The 17,060-nt window shown below is 35.8% G+C and overlaps 1 protein-coding gene across 5 annotated transcripts in view; it reads right to left on the bottom strand.

Annotated features, from left to right (window-relative positions):
- CDH12 (cadherin 12) overlaps positions 1–17,060 on the bottom strand; it is a 1,104,089-nt gene that overhangs the window by 371,180 nt on the left and 715,849 nt on the right. The gene's annotated exons all lie outside the window — the stretch shown is intronic.

The following is a 17,060-nucleotide window of genomic DNA, read 5'->3' as shown; positions in this document are numbered from 1 at the left end:
TCCATATGTGCTATAGAAAAAATGTTTGTGTCTCCCCCAGAATTGATACATTGATATCCTAACATCTAACATGATGGTATTAGGAGGTGGGGCTTGTGGTAGGTATAGGTCAATGAATAGGATAAATGCCCTTATAGAAGAGACCTTGGAGATCTCCCTCATTCCTTCTGCTATGTGAGCACCTAGCAAGGAGACAGTCATCTATGAACAAAGAAGTGGCGTCTCACCTGACACCAAATCTGTCTATGTCTTGATCTTGGCCTTCCCAGCCTCCAGTGCTGTGAGAAATAAATCTGTTGTTAGTAAACCACCTAGTCTATGGTAGTTTGCTATAGCAGTCCCCAAAACTAAGACTATAGTCAGATATTATGTATCCTTTTGGTTCTTTTTCTATGAAAAAGTCTGACTAATTCGGGAAGTCAAGACGACAAATCCAAAGTTTAGTGTTAGCAACTGGGTAGGTAGTCGTTCAATTTATTTTGAGGTCTAGAAAGCCAGAGAAAAAGGAATTGAAAGACAAAAATTCCATCTGAGATATCTCAGGTTTTAGATGGTTATAAGGCATACAGATGATTGATTTTTCTTTTTTCCTTATTCTATTTTAAAACTTTGAAAAGAAAAATGTGTTGCCATTGTATTCTGCTCTGTCCTACGCGATTTTGCAGTAATACAGTTAATCCTCATAACAACCAGACAAATGAGACCTAATTGTTTTCCTGATTTTGAAGATGAGAACATAAATATTGAAATGTCTTGGTCAGACAAGGTCAACCACATTAGGAAATGGCAGCATTAGAATCTGAGACAAGCTTTCTTTTATGCCAAAGTGTAGCATTTAAACAATAAGGTACATTATTTCTTTTCCTTGAGTTTTTTAATTTTTAAAAAAGTTCTGTAATTTTTTTATTTTTTATTTTATTTTTTATTTTTTTTCTGGGACAGAGTCTCGCTCTGTCTCCCAGGCTGGAGTGCAGCGGTGCGATCTCAGCTCACTGCAACCTCAGCCTCCTGGGATCAAGCAATTCTCCTGCCTCAGCCTCCCGAGTAGCTGGGATTACAGCGCGCGCCAACACTCCCGGCCGATTATTATTATTATTAGTATTATTATTATTTTATTTATTTATTTATTTTTTTGAGACAGAGTCTCGCTTCGTCGCCAGGCTGCAGTGCAGTGGCAGGATCTTGGCTCACTGCAATCTCAGCCTCTCGGGTAGCTGGGATCACATGCGTGGGCCACCACGCCCAGCCAATTTTTTGTATTTTTAGTGGAAACGCGGTTTCAGCGTGTTAGCCAGGATGGTCTCAAAGTGCTGATCTCAGTGATCCGCCCGACTCGGCCTCCCAAAGTGCTGGGATTACAGGCGTGAGCCACCACGCCCGGCCTTGCTTATTTTTTTCAAAACCAGCTTACTTCCTGAGGTCTGTGCATGCCCTTGCCATCTCATTCTACTGTTTGTTGTTGTTGTTTTAACCTCTAACTTCCTTTTTTCATGAGTTACACATTTTATTGCACATAATCAGGAGCAAAAATGATGGCATGTGGTCTTCGGAAGCAGGTCCTTCAGTGCCTTTTTCCTCTTTATGTTGCTTTCCTTCTTCCTTTACTTACATTTATTTATTAATTTATTTCAGTTAATGTATGGATCCCATACTCTATTAATCTTCTTAAATTTATCTTTCCCTGGATCTGATCTTCACATGGGTGAGGATCTTTGAATGTATGGAGGCATTTTTTATTTTTTCCTCCTTATCACTCTGGGCCATAAAGCTCTGCTTCTTTCAGAACATGTGCATGAGATATTCATACAGCTCTTCAGCTAAGGTTACTAATATGCAGCCCTGTGATGCCACCAGTTATAATTCTATTACTGCATTATTACTCTTTCAATTAAAAAGAAATAGTAGAAAAAACAAAGCAAACAAACAAACAAAACGCAAAATAATTGCATTTCAGAGGATGTCTGTTCCTGTGTAAGGTGCACCTGTCCTTGCTTCAAGGGGAGTGGGTTACTTTTTTTTAAGTTTTTATATTTTCAAGATTCGGGGTTTGATACAACCATTTTTTTTTAACTTTAAATTCTTGGATACATGTGCTAAACGTGCAGGTGTGTCACACAGGTATACATGTACCATGGTGGTTTGCTGTACCTATCAACCTGTCATCTAGGTTTTAAGCCCCACATGCATTACGTATTTGTCCTAATGCTCTCCCTCCCCTTGTCCCCCACCCCCCGACAGGCCTCGGTGTGTGATGTTCCCCTCCCTGTGTCCATTTGTTCTCATTGTTCAGCTCCCACTTATGAGTGAGAACATGTGCTGTTTGGTTTTCTGTTTCTGTGTTAGTTTGCTGAGAATGATGGTTTCCAGCTTCATTCATGTCCCTGCAAAAGACATGAATTCTTTCTTTTTTATGGCTGCATAGTATTCCATGGTATATATGTGCCACATTTTCTTTATCCAGTCTATCATTGATGGGCATTTGGACAACCATATTTTTTGTTGAGTTTTGTTTCTTTAGTGGCTTAGCCATCTCTGCTGGTTTTAGTTAGTTCCAGCTGAGTCAATGGCTCATCTTAGACTGCATTTCTACCACCAGCCTCTGCAAGGAAATACTCCATAGGACTTCTGGCCTAGACCTGAGGTTGCCATGGATTCATATTGAGCAAGTGAGTTCCATGTACACATCCCAGTCTTTCCTCAAGTAGCCTGCACGCCCTGTCTCCACCCTCAGTTTAAGAACACCAGTGAGGTTTTTGAGATGTTCTTCTTACTTTCTGCCAAAGCAAGATATCTGATAGAAGGAGAAACCCTGTATTGACTCCCTCGCTTTTTGTTTATTCCAAAATTATGCTCTGTCTGGCTGACACATTGTGAAATTTAAGGGGAAAATTAGACCTTTTCCTCATTTCACTTTCATTGTTTTTTTCTTTTTAAATCTATTGTGTATTTCATTCATTTTGGGGGGGGGACAAATTCTACAAACTGCTTTAATATTGTCCTTTTTTTCTAATATTCACATTAACTTTTTATGTAAAACATACCAATGCTTTTAATAAAGCTTACATAGGAGTAAACTATTATAGACCTGCATATATATAAGTACACATGTATTAATCTACATTAAAATAATGGATTTTATTCTGCGAAGACTCCAAGTTGCTCCTGGGTGCTAAGTGAAGCACTTAGGGAAATGTGTTCAGTCTTTGAGGTCATAGGAACATTAGATTATATCAAAGGAAACCTGGAGCCATCAGCTAAGTGGCCCTTCTGTCCTGTAGATACATAAAAACTAATGTGCTCCGCTATGCGGCTCACTTTCTGCTATTAGATATTATGAGGCACTAAGAAAAAACTACTGCCTGCATCATATCTTTCTTCGGTTTGAGATAAAGAGAATGGCCAGAACTGTATACAAGTCATGAAAGGCCCTGGTGTACATTTTTCAAAGTAGTGCAGATTGTGTTGAAATTATCAGTTTATCTTGCATATAAAAAAAACTTATATACACTTTGAGTAAAATATAAAAAGTGGTAAATATCAGGAAAAGTTTGTTTTACTATAGCCATTTCTTGTTCTATTCTATTTGAGTATTTGCTCTATATATTTGATATACTTCCAGAATGCATCCTATTCACAAAGCAGGCAATTACTCTATCAGTGAATACAGTTGTAGAGTCTCTCATCTATTCAGCTTCATTTGTACCTCCACTCCAGCCACTTGAAGAAATGGCGGATGCATCAAAAAGACTGGTTACAGGCCTTGCAACCTCCAAGCGGCTAATTACCAAGATGTTAAGTAAATGACCATTGCTCTTTATCATCCCCAATGGCGTATAAAAAGGATGTTAAACAGGTTGTCTCATGTTCCCTATACATTTATTCATTCCCATGTTAAAATACGTCTTATGGGAAAAACAAAATTCACCAAAGAATGAGGAAGTGAACATGTGTTGAAAGAGGGACTTCTGGCTAATTTTACAAAGAAGGATAAAAATTCTCAAAATATGTGTGGGGTGGATTGTGGGGGTATTACATATTCATAGCATGCCGCAGAAATCATTTTAAGTCTATCAAAAACAACTATATTGTGCATTTTCAAATAAGCACATATAAAAGATGAGCTATAAGAAGAGAGAAGGATGCTAAAATAAATAAGTGAAAGAGAAAAATGGCTGGGCACGGTGGCTCAAGCCTGTAATCCCAGCACTTTGCGGGGCCGAGAGGTCAGGAGTTCAAGACCAGCCTGGCCAACATGGTGAAACCTGGTCTCTACAAAAATACAAAAATTAGCTGGGCATGTTGGCTCATGCCTGTCATCCCAGCTACTCGGGAGGCTGAGGCAGGCGAATCCCTTGAACCTGGGAGGCGGAGGTTGCAGTGTGCCAAGACCGCATCATTGCACTCCAGCCTGGACAACAAGAGTGGAACTCCGTCTCGAAAAAAAAAAAAAAAAAGAGAAAAGTAGGTGAAAAGAAGTAATTAAATGGTAAGGAAAGAATAGGTCAGGACAGGAATCCAGGATGACTTTACTATATTTGAACCATAGAACATTAACAAAAATCTTATTTTTCTTCCCCTCAGTAGTTTGAAGTTGAGCAATATCTGTGTCTTTTGCATCACACTCTGAAATTGCAAATTATTTCTTGTCCTTTCAGATAAATGATTATGCAAAAGAAGCCCAGAACTGGCACAATTTAGAAGATTTGAGGTTGCTCTCATGTGTTTGTAGGGTATGCTATCATCATCCCATAGCCTAAGGCTGTCGTATTGGACTCTCTGGAAGCAGCTCTGAATGTGATAGGATGGAGATAATTGAAGATACAAGCAGCCATTATGTGTCTGAATATTGGTTTACTAGAAGAGCTAGATGTGTAGGAGCACATCCTTACTTGACAAATGTCTGACAGAATGACCTGGCACCATTACTGTTTTAAATGTGTAATATGCTATCTCAACTGGGACATTTTATGACAGCTATAGGTTGTGACCTACTGTTCATTACACTTAGTTTCTGAGGTGCCAAAGATTGATGTGTGAGCCAAAGTTCATTATTGTTTTTCACTGGATCTTTGCATTTATTAGTCTGATGCTAATGGGATTCACTCTTGAGTTGGATTGATGTTCAAGGTTAGAGCCACAGATGAGCTCCTGATCTTGACCAGAAATGATTTGCCCATTGCCAATTAGAAGAAGAAAAGGGCAAGGTGGAGGTTGAACTTGGAGTTAATAGGAATAACAGATACTGAAGGTGCAAGATGAAACTCAGTAAGATAATGCACTCTACTCTTAGACTGGCAAATTTACTTAGTGAAGAGAACTTTTATCATTGTCATCCAAAGAAAATATAATCCTAAGAGAAAAAGTCCAGCTAGTTTTTTTTTTCTCTTTTGTTACCTGCTCATAGGATATAAACTTATTTCTATCACACATAGGTATCATTTTCTACACTTAAAACACTTCCTGTATTTCACACAAACGACAAAAAATGTCCTTCAATTATTTTGATACATGATCTCTCAAGATACATATCCTTTTATATCAACTATAAATACAAATTTAAAATTTTGATAAAAGAGAAATAACAGGAATAAAACAAAGCAGTATTTTTTAAAACTATAGCTGTTCCCCTAAGATATTCTCACACTAAAGAATTTTTCCCACTTCTTCTCCCCCACTGAGAAGTACAGTCTTCAAAAATCAGTCCAGGTATTAGTGTTTACCAAGGAGGAATATTTTGAAGAAGAAAAATCTGATGCTACTTTTCATTTGTCAAGTACATTTTCTAAATTATATTCTAGTAAGACAGAATATGCACATTTGCATGTCATTATTCTTATAACTATTTACTGAGTACTGTCTCTCTGTGAAGAGCTACAGTGGGATGAATTTAAGATATATGATACATAATTTTTCGTCTTCAAATTGTTCACATTTTGTAGAGATAGTAACTTGTGCATAAATGACTAGAATGTTAAGTTGCTAAGTGACAAGTGACAAAAACATTTAACCTGTAAAATCTTCCCCTTGGGAAACTGAGGAATAAAAACTTCCAGCTAAAGGAACAAAGATTGTCATGAACAAAGTTGTATAAAAAATAAATTAAATGTAGGATAATAAAGGTAGTGTATTAAAGTGAGAAGGGTTAGGGTTTCTTAGGTGACAGACTGGCTTGATTTTGTGACTTGTGTGATGGTAGCAAGTTATGTAACACCTCTGAGTTTCCATATCTTCATCTGTAAAGTAGACATAGTTGACCCAACCATATGGAATTGTTGCGAGGGTGAAGTGCAATGGTGTGTGCAAGTTGCTAGGCAGTGTTGGACCAGACCTACTATTACACTATACAAATGATACTTAGAATTTTTACAGTTATGCTTAATATTGTCATAATTCCAGGAAATGAGAAAAATCTCAGCAGAGGTACAAAACGGGCAAGCTCTGGGCAAAATGATCTTAGTGGGTTTATTTCAAAGGATGCTTGAAAGTGATCTGTGGAAAATAAAATTGACAAAAAGTGCATGTTGAAATGGAAATTAACAGGTCTTTGAATGTTAAGACAAAGATAGCGGGCGTACTCTTTCATCTATCTATCCCTGGCCCTTAGTATGCCTGGTGCTTTTCAGTGCTCCAGCTTTACGTGTTTAATCATTTTTGTTTTATTCGAAATAAATTTTCTCATAGATATAGAGAACCAGCAGGCAATAAAATATATATTCTGAGCTGTGATTTAGTGGTATTATTACTTAGCAACAGTGTGTAAGATGAATTACAGAAAGCAAAAGTACGGCATAATTATAATCACTAAGACTAATTATCAACATAAACTTTTGCCAGAACAATTGTAAAGATATGGAGAGGTGATGCACATGAAAAACACATTTAAAAATCCTAAGATTTTGCCAAATAAGCTGTGTAATAAAACAAAGGAGAAGAAATTGAAGAATATGACAAAGTTTAAATTGAGGTTCAAGGTGTTTTGCATTAAGAAAGATGAGAAATTTAAATTTGAGATATGATGAGTTTATGGTAGGAAATTGAGATACCATATTTTGCCAGTTGGACTAGACCTCACAAAAAGACTCAAAATAAGTATGCGGAAAGCATTAGTTTAGATATATTTGAAGAGACTATGGGAAAAAAGGAAAAAGGGAGGAGTTTAAAGTGTTAAACAAAAAGATTATGGAAAGGCAGTGGGAGACATAAAAGGGAACCAGAAATCTTAAGAGGAGAAAGTGTTCTGAAGAAACACACAAAGTCAATTACTTAAAAAGTTGAGAATCACTGGCAGTGCTGGATGATCGTGACTTTTTTCTCTATTTCAGTAAGGGGGTGATGGACATTAGAATGCAAGAGATGGATGAGGTATGGAAGTAGAAGGAATGAATGTCAACTATTATTTTAAAAAAATTTGCACAGAAGAAGCAAAGTAGGATAAGAGCTTAAAAATAAAGGTTCTGTTTATTTTCACTTTTTAGTCATAGGGAAAATGTGGGCATGTTAAAAGAAAAGCTGAGTGTAAAAAGGGAATGAGAGGACAAATTGAAATAGACATGGGTTCAAATCCCAGATCCCACTGGACATCTCTGAGGCTTACTAGACATCATCTGTAAATATAAGATAAACACCCAATATAAAATGTGTCCAGCTATAAGAAGTTTGAGTTAGTGTATATGATTTTTAGAAAGTCTATTTATCATATACAATAAAACATATATTAAATTAGACAGTTTGATGCATATTGACAATTGTATATCCCCTGCATATTTCCATCATATACGAAAACTTCTCACTTGCCCTCACCATCTCAATCCCTGATCACAGGCAACCACTGACGGAGGTTCTGTCATTATGTATAGGATATATCTTTTCTAAATTTTGTATAAGTGACATCATACATGTGCATTATTTTGTTTCTGTCTTCTTCATCTCAGCATCTTGTTTTTTGAAATTTGTTCTTATTGAGTACATCAGTGGTTAGCTCCTTATTATTGCTTAGTGTATTTCATTTTAGGAATAATGTTCATTGAATTTATCCATTTTATCCATTATAATTTTGAGGGAAATTTGGGGTTTTTCCAGTTTGGGGCTAATATTATAGCTGGTATGAACATTCATGTATGACTCTATGTATAGATATGTCTAACTGTCAGCTTCTATATAAACATTTTAAAAATGACTATCTCTGAGAAAACTAGGAAATCAAACCTCTGGAATTCGGCATTGGCTAGAACTTGTAGATGAAATATACTTTTTCAATTAATTAGACACAACTGTCACAGCTTACAAAATGCATCTTCACCAATTAGTTACGTAGTTAGACTCTGCAGACTTAGTTGTTTATCTCTGACGATAGTCCTAACCCATCTTGGCTCCATAGTTGCTGGGATAAGATAGATTGATTTTAGCTATTGGTGTCAGTATTCTACTTCCCACATGCCTGTCTAAAAATGCTCTTAGAGTTTTAGAACTGGAATGGCAAAATTTATTTCCTGAGTGATTAAATGTCTCCACTCCTACTATTCTAGGTCACCTTGTTCCTTGTTGAGAGATAGCGATATCCTGAATGTGGCTCTTTTCTCTCAGCTTTGCACACGCTGTCAATAGGCAAATCTCAGTTGCAAGAAACTCTTTAGGTAAAATGGAAGTATTTTTCTTTCTGTTACATGAACCTGAAGGAAGTATTCTCAGATTATCCAGACCTGAAGAAGGATACATTCATCTATAGCTCCCTCTCTATTTACAGAAGTGTTTTGTGGGTAGAGAGTCCTGCCTAAGTATTTAATCTGGCCCAAGGTAAAGAAATACTGCAACCTCAGATCTACTAGCCAAGGGGAGCTGGGTTGTTTTGAAAGGCACTGTAATGTGCCCCCTTTTTCTTACACAGCAGTGGGCATGATTAGGAGGCAAAAAGCTATGGAAAGGAAAACTTAAGTTCTTCCTTATAAAAATTTAAAACGTGTATCTCCATGGAGGGCCTGCAAAGTCTTTATAGGATATTTTGCCTTTGGGAACTTCTTTTTTTATACTATTATTTCAATCTCCTCATCTCCCTCTCTGTCTCTACTTCTAATTAGATAGATAATAGATACAGGTATAGATAAACATAGATATGTAGATGGAAGGCCTTGATTGGAAGTGCTACAACCTCCTTCCACTGTTGAGTGGAAGCACCGGCTTGAGGGATGTACCAGTTTAGTTAGGAGGAGGAAATGAGAAGGGGAGTCTTATGGAGGAAAAAAATAAAATGTTCTGAAGTGATTGAGAGCGCAGAGAGTTTGGCACAGACCTGCAAACAGGGGGCCCTTGCTAGGAACTAGGGCAAATCCATGAAGTGACTTTGCTGTTGTGTTTACATTATTTGTCTTTTTCCATTAGATACTTGCCACGGTTATATTACGCATCCACAATTTTAAGATGTTGCTGTTTTGGGATGCATTGTTTTATTTCCCCTGAGAACACAACAGCCTTGTGCAAGAGGCATTGTGCATGACTAGGAGAGGAAGAAATAACAAACTCCTTAAGAACAACAGGAGGGGGAAACGGGGAGTAGTTGTTTAGACAACTAATAGTTAATTTCCAGGCCTTGCCAGGTCAGGAAAGGAAAATCCCTAGGTGGGGTTCATACCTGTAGTCAAATACAAGTAAAACCAAAAGGTAGGGCCTAATCCAGGCACATTTATTTTTCCCCAAATACTTTCAAAAAGAGAGACCATTGAAGGAGTGAGGGAGTCTCAGGGTTTTAGGCTACATATGCTTTTCATCCACCTTGGCTATGCAACTCGGGTCCAGGATTCCTTCCAGCCATCACTAACTGAACCAAATTCCAAGGAGCCGCTGCCTCACATTGCCATGCTCCGTGTTTTGCACAGAGGCTTCAGTTTTGATCAAACATGTTTTGTTTTTGATTATCACACATTCCACTCCAAAACTAAGTATTATTTCCCGAAAATAATTTGTCATTTTAGAAATTGATACAACTCTGAAATGATTTTATCTGTTTGAATACTTTGATGATCATCTCAGACACATAAGCAGAAATTTAACATAAAGAGTTAAAGATTGATAATAAATAAAATTGTTTTTCAGATTCATTGAAACATTCTTAATTTTTCTTTTATAAGAAATGAGTAAAATTGATTTTGTTATTTAATATTTCTAGAGGTGCTTATTTTAACTAGTATCTTATAACTAGAAGGTATCTGGGTCTTCAAAAGAATTTCATAGCATACCTTTGATCATTTAACTTGGCAAGTTTGTCTTTCAGAATATGTTGTAGTCAGATAGTCGAGAATGATCATTAGTGAATTCTCATATCCATCCATCTATTTCAAGTTGTACTTTGCCCTAAATCCAGTTCAGAAATCTGTGGGAAAATTTAGCACTTCTGAAATTTTAGAAACTAGTTAAAAGGGATTGAATTCAGCCTTTCTGAGGCACTGAAGATAAAACTTAGACTCATATTTGTAATTCAACCCAAATGACAAATTTTTCAGTTACAAATTTTAATCTAGTTTTTAACTACCTCATGAAATTTTTACCAGTAAGTTCTAAATAAAATAATTCAAAAATCTGATTGTCAGAACCACTGCAATTTCTCTATTATGAATGTATTTACAAGTCATCCTGCTTGTAAAAGAAGCAATTTCATGTGGATAAGTAAAATGGTTAAATTTGTTTGTATTCTATACATCTATACATAATTATGTGTACATATACATAATTAAACTTATACCCTTGTTGATGGTGAAGTGAACAGTTAAAATAAAGTATGCTAGTCTTCACTTAATCATGTTATTTTAATTCAGCATAAAAGATAGTTACAGTAGTTATCTAACTAGTTAATTTGATTTTTTTCGGTTATTCTTATCCACAAGTAAGGCTTTTAGATAGATTTGAAATGGGATAATGGTTGAAGATGAGGAACTACCACTTATCAAGTAGCCATATTAGCAATGATGCAGTTTGCACAGGGAAAACAAGAAGGAATAAATAAGCAAATGGGAGATGAATTACAGAGACCAGTATCCAAGATGCTTCAGTTCAGATAATATTTTGTTTCATTATGAGAGTCTGCACTTAATTTTCCACCAGTTTACCAAGCTAGCATGACCATCATGACCTTGTACCATCTTCAGATTCCATGAATGGTGGATGAAGAGTTCTACCCATCACTTCTAATAGGCAAAGATAGCACATGTCTACATGCACTGATTTGGAAGAAGGACAAGGCTAGAGATGGTGAGAGTTCCGCTTGAGCTATGGGCTATTAGCTTGTGGTAAACATGACTTAATAGTCAGTGATATGGACTTCACTGGCAGGTCTCATTCAGATAATCCCACAGTTCTTCTACTTCTTAATATAATATTTTCTAGGATATGGGGTGGGGTGTAGTTGGGGGATCCATCAGGTGAGTTGAGAAGAGGAATGTGATAGGAACTTTTGTCACTGTTGGAAAGTGCGTGGGTGGTGACATTGAATAGATTCACTCAGGGAGACAAGATAGCATATCTTTCATCTTTTTATAAGCAGCTGAGTAGAAAGAAATTGAGCAGCAGGAAAGGAGGGACAGGATACAAGAAAGTGTCTTTTCTTCCTCTCCATTCTTACAATGTCCTGATTCTTCAGCCCAGAGCTTTAAATATTTTTGTAACTACTTTCTTGGGGAACTGTCATGTTAACAGTAATTTTGTATATATCGAGCTCCTAAAGCTATGGATGCTTTATAAAGCTACAATGTAAATTTATTTCTCTCCATAATCCCTGTCACTTTCCCTGTCTCCACATAAAAAGCAAGAGACTTAACATTTCATTATTAATTACAGCAACAGCAAGTTGGCTGTCAGAGTCAAACCTCCACACACTCCCCCCACCAAGCTGCTGAGCTTCCAGCCATTTACTCATTAAGCTTATGATGATGATGGAGTTTTTAAAACCTGCTCTTTGTGATGGACAGTAGACCTTAAAAATCTGTCATAAATTGCTCAATTGAGGAAATCAAATGGCAAAGAGAGTGAACCAGTGTAAGGGCAAACAAATTGCACCATAAAAGAAAGTAGTGTCTTTAACTGAGCTTTTATTTTTACAAAGAATGTGAAAGCAACTTGGAGACTGTAAGTGGATGCGGTGAGACTGTTTAACTAAGAGCAGTTATTCACATTAAAGAGGCTGAACACATAAGAAAAAAAAAAAAAGAAAGAAAATCAGACCAAACAAAAACAAAGGAACAAAACCACCTTAGAGTGTTTTCGTTTTTCAAATGATATGGTACTGCTGAGTAAAAATGACTAGGTCCATTTTTAAGTGTATTTTTTTCCTTAACATTTTAAAACCAGACTACATAAGATAAAAGCATATTTCAAGGTGAATACCAATCAAGTTAAGGATCTAAGCGTATAACAGATTTTTCTCTCATATTTCATAAGAGATTTTTCAAAATGCACATTAATTCTGATATTTTTTATTCATTTATTCAGGAAATATTAATGGGGACTGTTGAAGTCAAAATAGAAATGTAAAGAGGAATCTCTAAATTTAACATTTAATTTAGAAATAAATAATTCGCAAATCAGAGCATATATTCAGACCGAGTGGTCTTCAGCATGTCTGAAGAATGAAGAGAAGGCTGGAGGTTTTACTAAAAAAAGAAATATTAATTATTGCTCTTTGAGAAAGTTCATTAGCATTGGTAAGGTTCTGGGAAGCTGGAACGTCTGACTGGTGACTGATGGTGGGTAAAGTAAGTCTTAGATTTGTAGCAGGTTTGTTTGGCAACTATTAGATAAAACAGTTGTGAGGTTACAGCAGGCACTTTCAGCAGCCAGACTTGCAGTGAATTACATTTTGGGAGAGCAAAGTTTTGTGTCCTGAGTGCTTTTTGCCCCTGCCCTCTTGACTCTGTTTTCACTGGGTATGACGAGAATGCCCCAATTCAAATAATCAGCTTTCACAGTACCTATTATGGTCCAGTTCTTTTCTCAAACACTTTGGAATTCAAGAATAAACTAAACAGAAGAAAATCTGACCCTGAAGAAGAAAGTAGCAAATAAGTCATAAGTATAATGGATAGGTAAGTTATATTGCAGATTTGAAAGAAATATGTGATGAAAAATAAGAGAAGTAGAGCAGGAAAAAAGAAATTAAGATGGTAGGTGTGGTGGAAGGAGAGGAGGTAAATCCAGGCTCAACCAGAAGGTAAGAAGTCAACAAACATTTTGGAAGGTAGGAGTTGTCAATATGGACAACATGGACATCTAGGGGAAGAGTTCCATGTGGAGTGAGGTTACCCTAAATAATTGAACTTGCTGGAAAAAAACACAACTCTCAATTTTACTTCATAGAAGCTCTTATAAATGAGAGCAGATGAGCTGTTACTTGTGTTGTGTCCCCAAATGAAACAGCTCATTCTAACATGGGGTAGTGTGCATCAAAGACAAATCATGCCATCTCACAATAAGTATACCCACCAAGAACCTTTTGGAGACCTATATTTGGCACTAAAAATACCATTATGAAGAAGAACTTGTATGCCTAATTGCACCCATGCTTTGGTCAATCCTCAATTATATATACATTATAATCAACCACATACAAAATCTAATATGTGCATTTACCCTGTGATTCTGTTTTATTCATATTAATAGCATGTTTCTACCACTGTGGTGTCATATTATTCAATTATTTTGAGTTTTAAATCCCAGGGACCGACTTTACCTGAGTATTGTAGCTCTAAAGTTGGAAAGAAAAAATAATGCTGATACCATAATCAGATAGACGTAAACAAAAGTGGGAAGAAATCTGCTATTGTGATGAAGCCTATATCATTTAAGACCTGAAACTTTGAACAAGCAGAATAAATGAATGAATAATTAAATAAATTAATAAAAAGATTCTGGAGTTGTAAGCAAGGGAAGATGAAATGATCAGTAGCAAATAATCAAACATGAGCTGACATCATGAAGAAAATAGCAAATTCATGAATTATTCTAAAATCGAAGCATTTGTTAGTCTTAAGTGTGAATATCTCTCTATGAAATTCTTTAATCTGGCCTTACAGTATGATTTACAAAGCACAGTTTTTATTTCTAAGAGCCTCTTACAACTCAAAACTTGCCTTACAAATTTTCTTAGAAGTAATCTTGACAGCAAACACATATTGTTTGAACTTTGTTTTTCATATTTTGTACATTAATTGCCATTCACGTTTTAGTAGTAAATTCTACATGGTCCCAGGTGTGTGACTGTGCGTGCCAGTTATATCAGAACAGGCCTTCCCAGCTTTGTCTTATAGTTATAATATGCAAACTATTGGCATAATTCTACATCTCCCTAAAGATTTTTTGAGTCTTTTGGGATTGATAGTCTCTCTCCCTCTCTCTGGATGCTGCTTTAGGACATTTACTAAGTATACTACTGTGTCTTTCTCAGTGATTAATGATGACTAGATTAATTGGCTTTCTCTTTCATTGTAAGTTCCCCTTTAACATTTCTGATTTTAATTGTGAGAAATAACCCTGCACATGCATGTATTAGAAGTCAGGGAAGATCCCCTCGATCCATCCCATCAATTTCCTAGGAGCAATTGGCATAATTTAAATCTTCATCTAACTAGTCTCCTTCAGTTGTAATTCGTGCCACCTATTTTTAAAGTAGCCTATTCTTGTAACATTAACGTTATTTTGATAATTTATTGTGACCCCATTGCCAAAAACAGGCACAAGGGCTCCATAAATAAAGCAGTCTGATAATTGCTTAAACAAAACTGGGCCCCATGGACCAGCAATAAACTGTCATTAAGGTTAGGCTGGAGAAGCACCTGCAATTTCTCTGGATAACCTCTTTTATTTCTCTGTGTACACTACTGCTCATTTCAGAAAATCACAGTTTTGAAAGATATCAGCAATTTGTTGAAACAAAGAATGAGAAAAACATGGTCTTGGAGGTATAATTTACTTTTACATTTTGAATTAAAAAATAGAAAAAGATATGTTGATGAAAAAAATTATCACATGAAAACCATAAGATTTCTACTGTAGAGCTAGAGCTATTTCACAGTTTAAAAGCCTGCTCCCTTTGTGGTAACTTTTATTTGTTATTTAAATTCAAGTTAATCTTCCCTGACTTGTAGTACTAAAAAATAGTACTCATGGTCTTTTATTGTTTTCATGCACAATTTAGATAATGTATTTTAGTGTTGCAGCTTGGCTCAGCGATTTTAAAGATTTAGGTTCTGAAAGTTGTTCATCAATAAAATGGCCTATGTACCTCATTTGCAATGTGAAAGTGTTAGAAATATGAAAGAATTATATTTATTTTATAATATAAAATATAGAAAGATTAAAACTATATTTAAAACCAATTCAGAACACACAAGTAGGTATCACTTAAATGCCTTTTTCAATGTCAGTGACATTTTTAGTTGGTTTTCTTTCTTAAAATTTGCTCCCAAAGTGGCCATAATAATTGATATTTTATAAAGTTGGGGAAAAAAACAAAATGAATGTCTTCCTTTTATATTTATCAAAAGGTTATTTAAATGAATTCTTCTTGAATTTGATGGAAGCATTTTTTAAATTATGTTAATTTTAACACATCAGATGCATGTTTGAATACAAATAAGATCAAATAGGTCTTGAGTCATATCTGCAAGATCTTAATTTTAACATCATAGAGACAAAGATTTTAGTTAATCTTTTGTTTCGCTGTCAAATTTCCCTCTAATTTTGGACATGACACATTTTATCTTATTGAGTTTCAATTATATATGTATAATTGTATATATAATTGAATATATATGTGTACATATATACGTAGATATATATATATGTTGGACTCATCGATGTACATGAAGATACTAGCTTTGAATGAAACAATGTCAATTGCAAACTGTTGTTCATGCTTAATATAAATTCAATTATGAACCGAAATCCTTTAAGACAAAACAGGGAACCAGTTACTCTTATAACTTTTCTCCCAATAATTTGATGTTTTGGAAAAATTTAGTACCATATAATTTTTCCCCAAATATTACCTTTATTAAAAATAATAGTAATAATTCTGGAGAGTTATTTACACTGTGATTTATTAAATCAATCCCTATGATTTAATGTAGTGATGAAAGTGGTCTTTATATTTAAAATGTGCATGTTATATTGCCAGTTTTTACTGAGCACATACATTGTCGGCTAATACATACTCCTTTGTAGGTGAGTGTTTAGCGAAGAAAGCCATTGCTCCATTGGCAAATCAGCATCATTAGTTGAAGGAGCCCAAGGGTTTAAATTGCAGGAGGTTTGCAGGAAGCATGTGCGCTGGCAGAGCTGTGCGGTAAGGCATCTGCAATAACCGTCTACATTATGCTTCCATTTAGGTGGTGTCATCACTCTGTCACTTTCATCTATTCCATAATTTGCACAAAAAGAAAGCACACCACAACAACTCTTTAAATTCCAAAAATGTATGGTACACTGTCAGTTTCTCTTGTATAAAGTTGTTTATCTCAGGATTTTACTTGGTGTGCAATTTCTCAATAGACATATCCTTCCTTCTGAAATGCAAAGGAAATCCCATTGATCAATAGGGGTTGCAGTACTTATCAACATCACAACGGAGACAGCTTAATTCCTCAGATTAGCATTTGGCTCAGATCAGCAAATGTTTTCTGAGAAATTACTCTTTATACATTTAAAAGTATCCAACTTCCCTATCTTCCTCCTATCAGCTCAAAATATAAGCCAGGGCCATGTGGCTGCATCTTAATCACGTTCGAGCTGGAGAGCCATCAGTTGAAAGCCTGTCTCAGTTCATAGATATGAGAGATTGTAATATTTTAACATTTCCTCCTGCCAAGTTGCTTAGCAATAAAACTATCTTGGCACTTTCCTGCCAGTTCATCATGAAGGACTACTTTAGTTTAGCTTAGTCTCTTGATGAAACAAATGGAAGGCAGCTGCACCAAATGGCCTTTCAGAAACGTGTTGCCAAACAAATCCCCGGAACTTTCACCCCTTTGCATAGCAAATTTAGATGGCTTGAAGCAGAGAAATCCCATGTTAGTATCAGC

This window comes from Gorilla gorilla, chromosome 19, assembly GCF_029281585.2.
Source record: "Gorilla gorilla gorilla isolate KB3781 chromosome 19, NHGRI_mGorGor1-v2.1_pri, whole genome shotgun sequence".
Classification (NCBI taxonomy): Eukaryota; Metazoa; Chordata; class Mammalia; order Primates; family Hominidae; genus Gorilla; species Gorilla gorilla.
The sequence above is the reverse complement of the archived record's forward strand: the minus strand, read 5'-3'. Positions and strand labels throughout refer to the sequence as shown.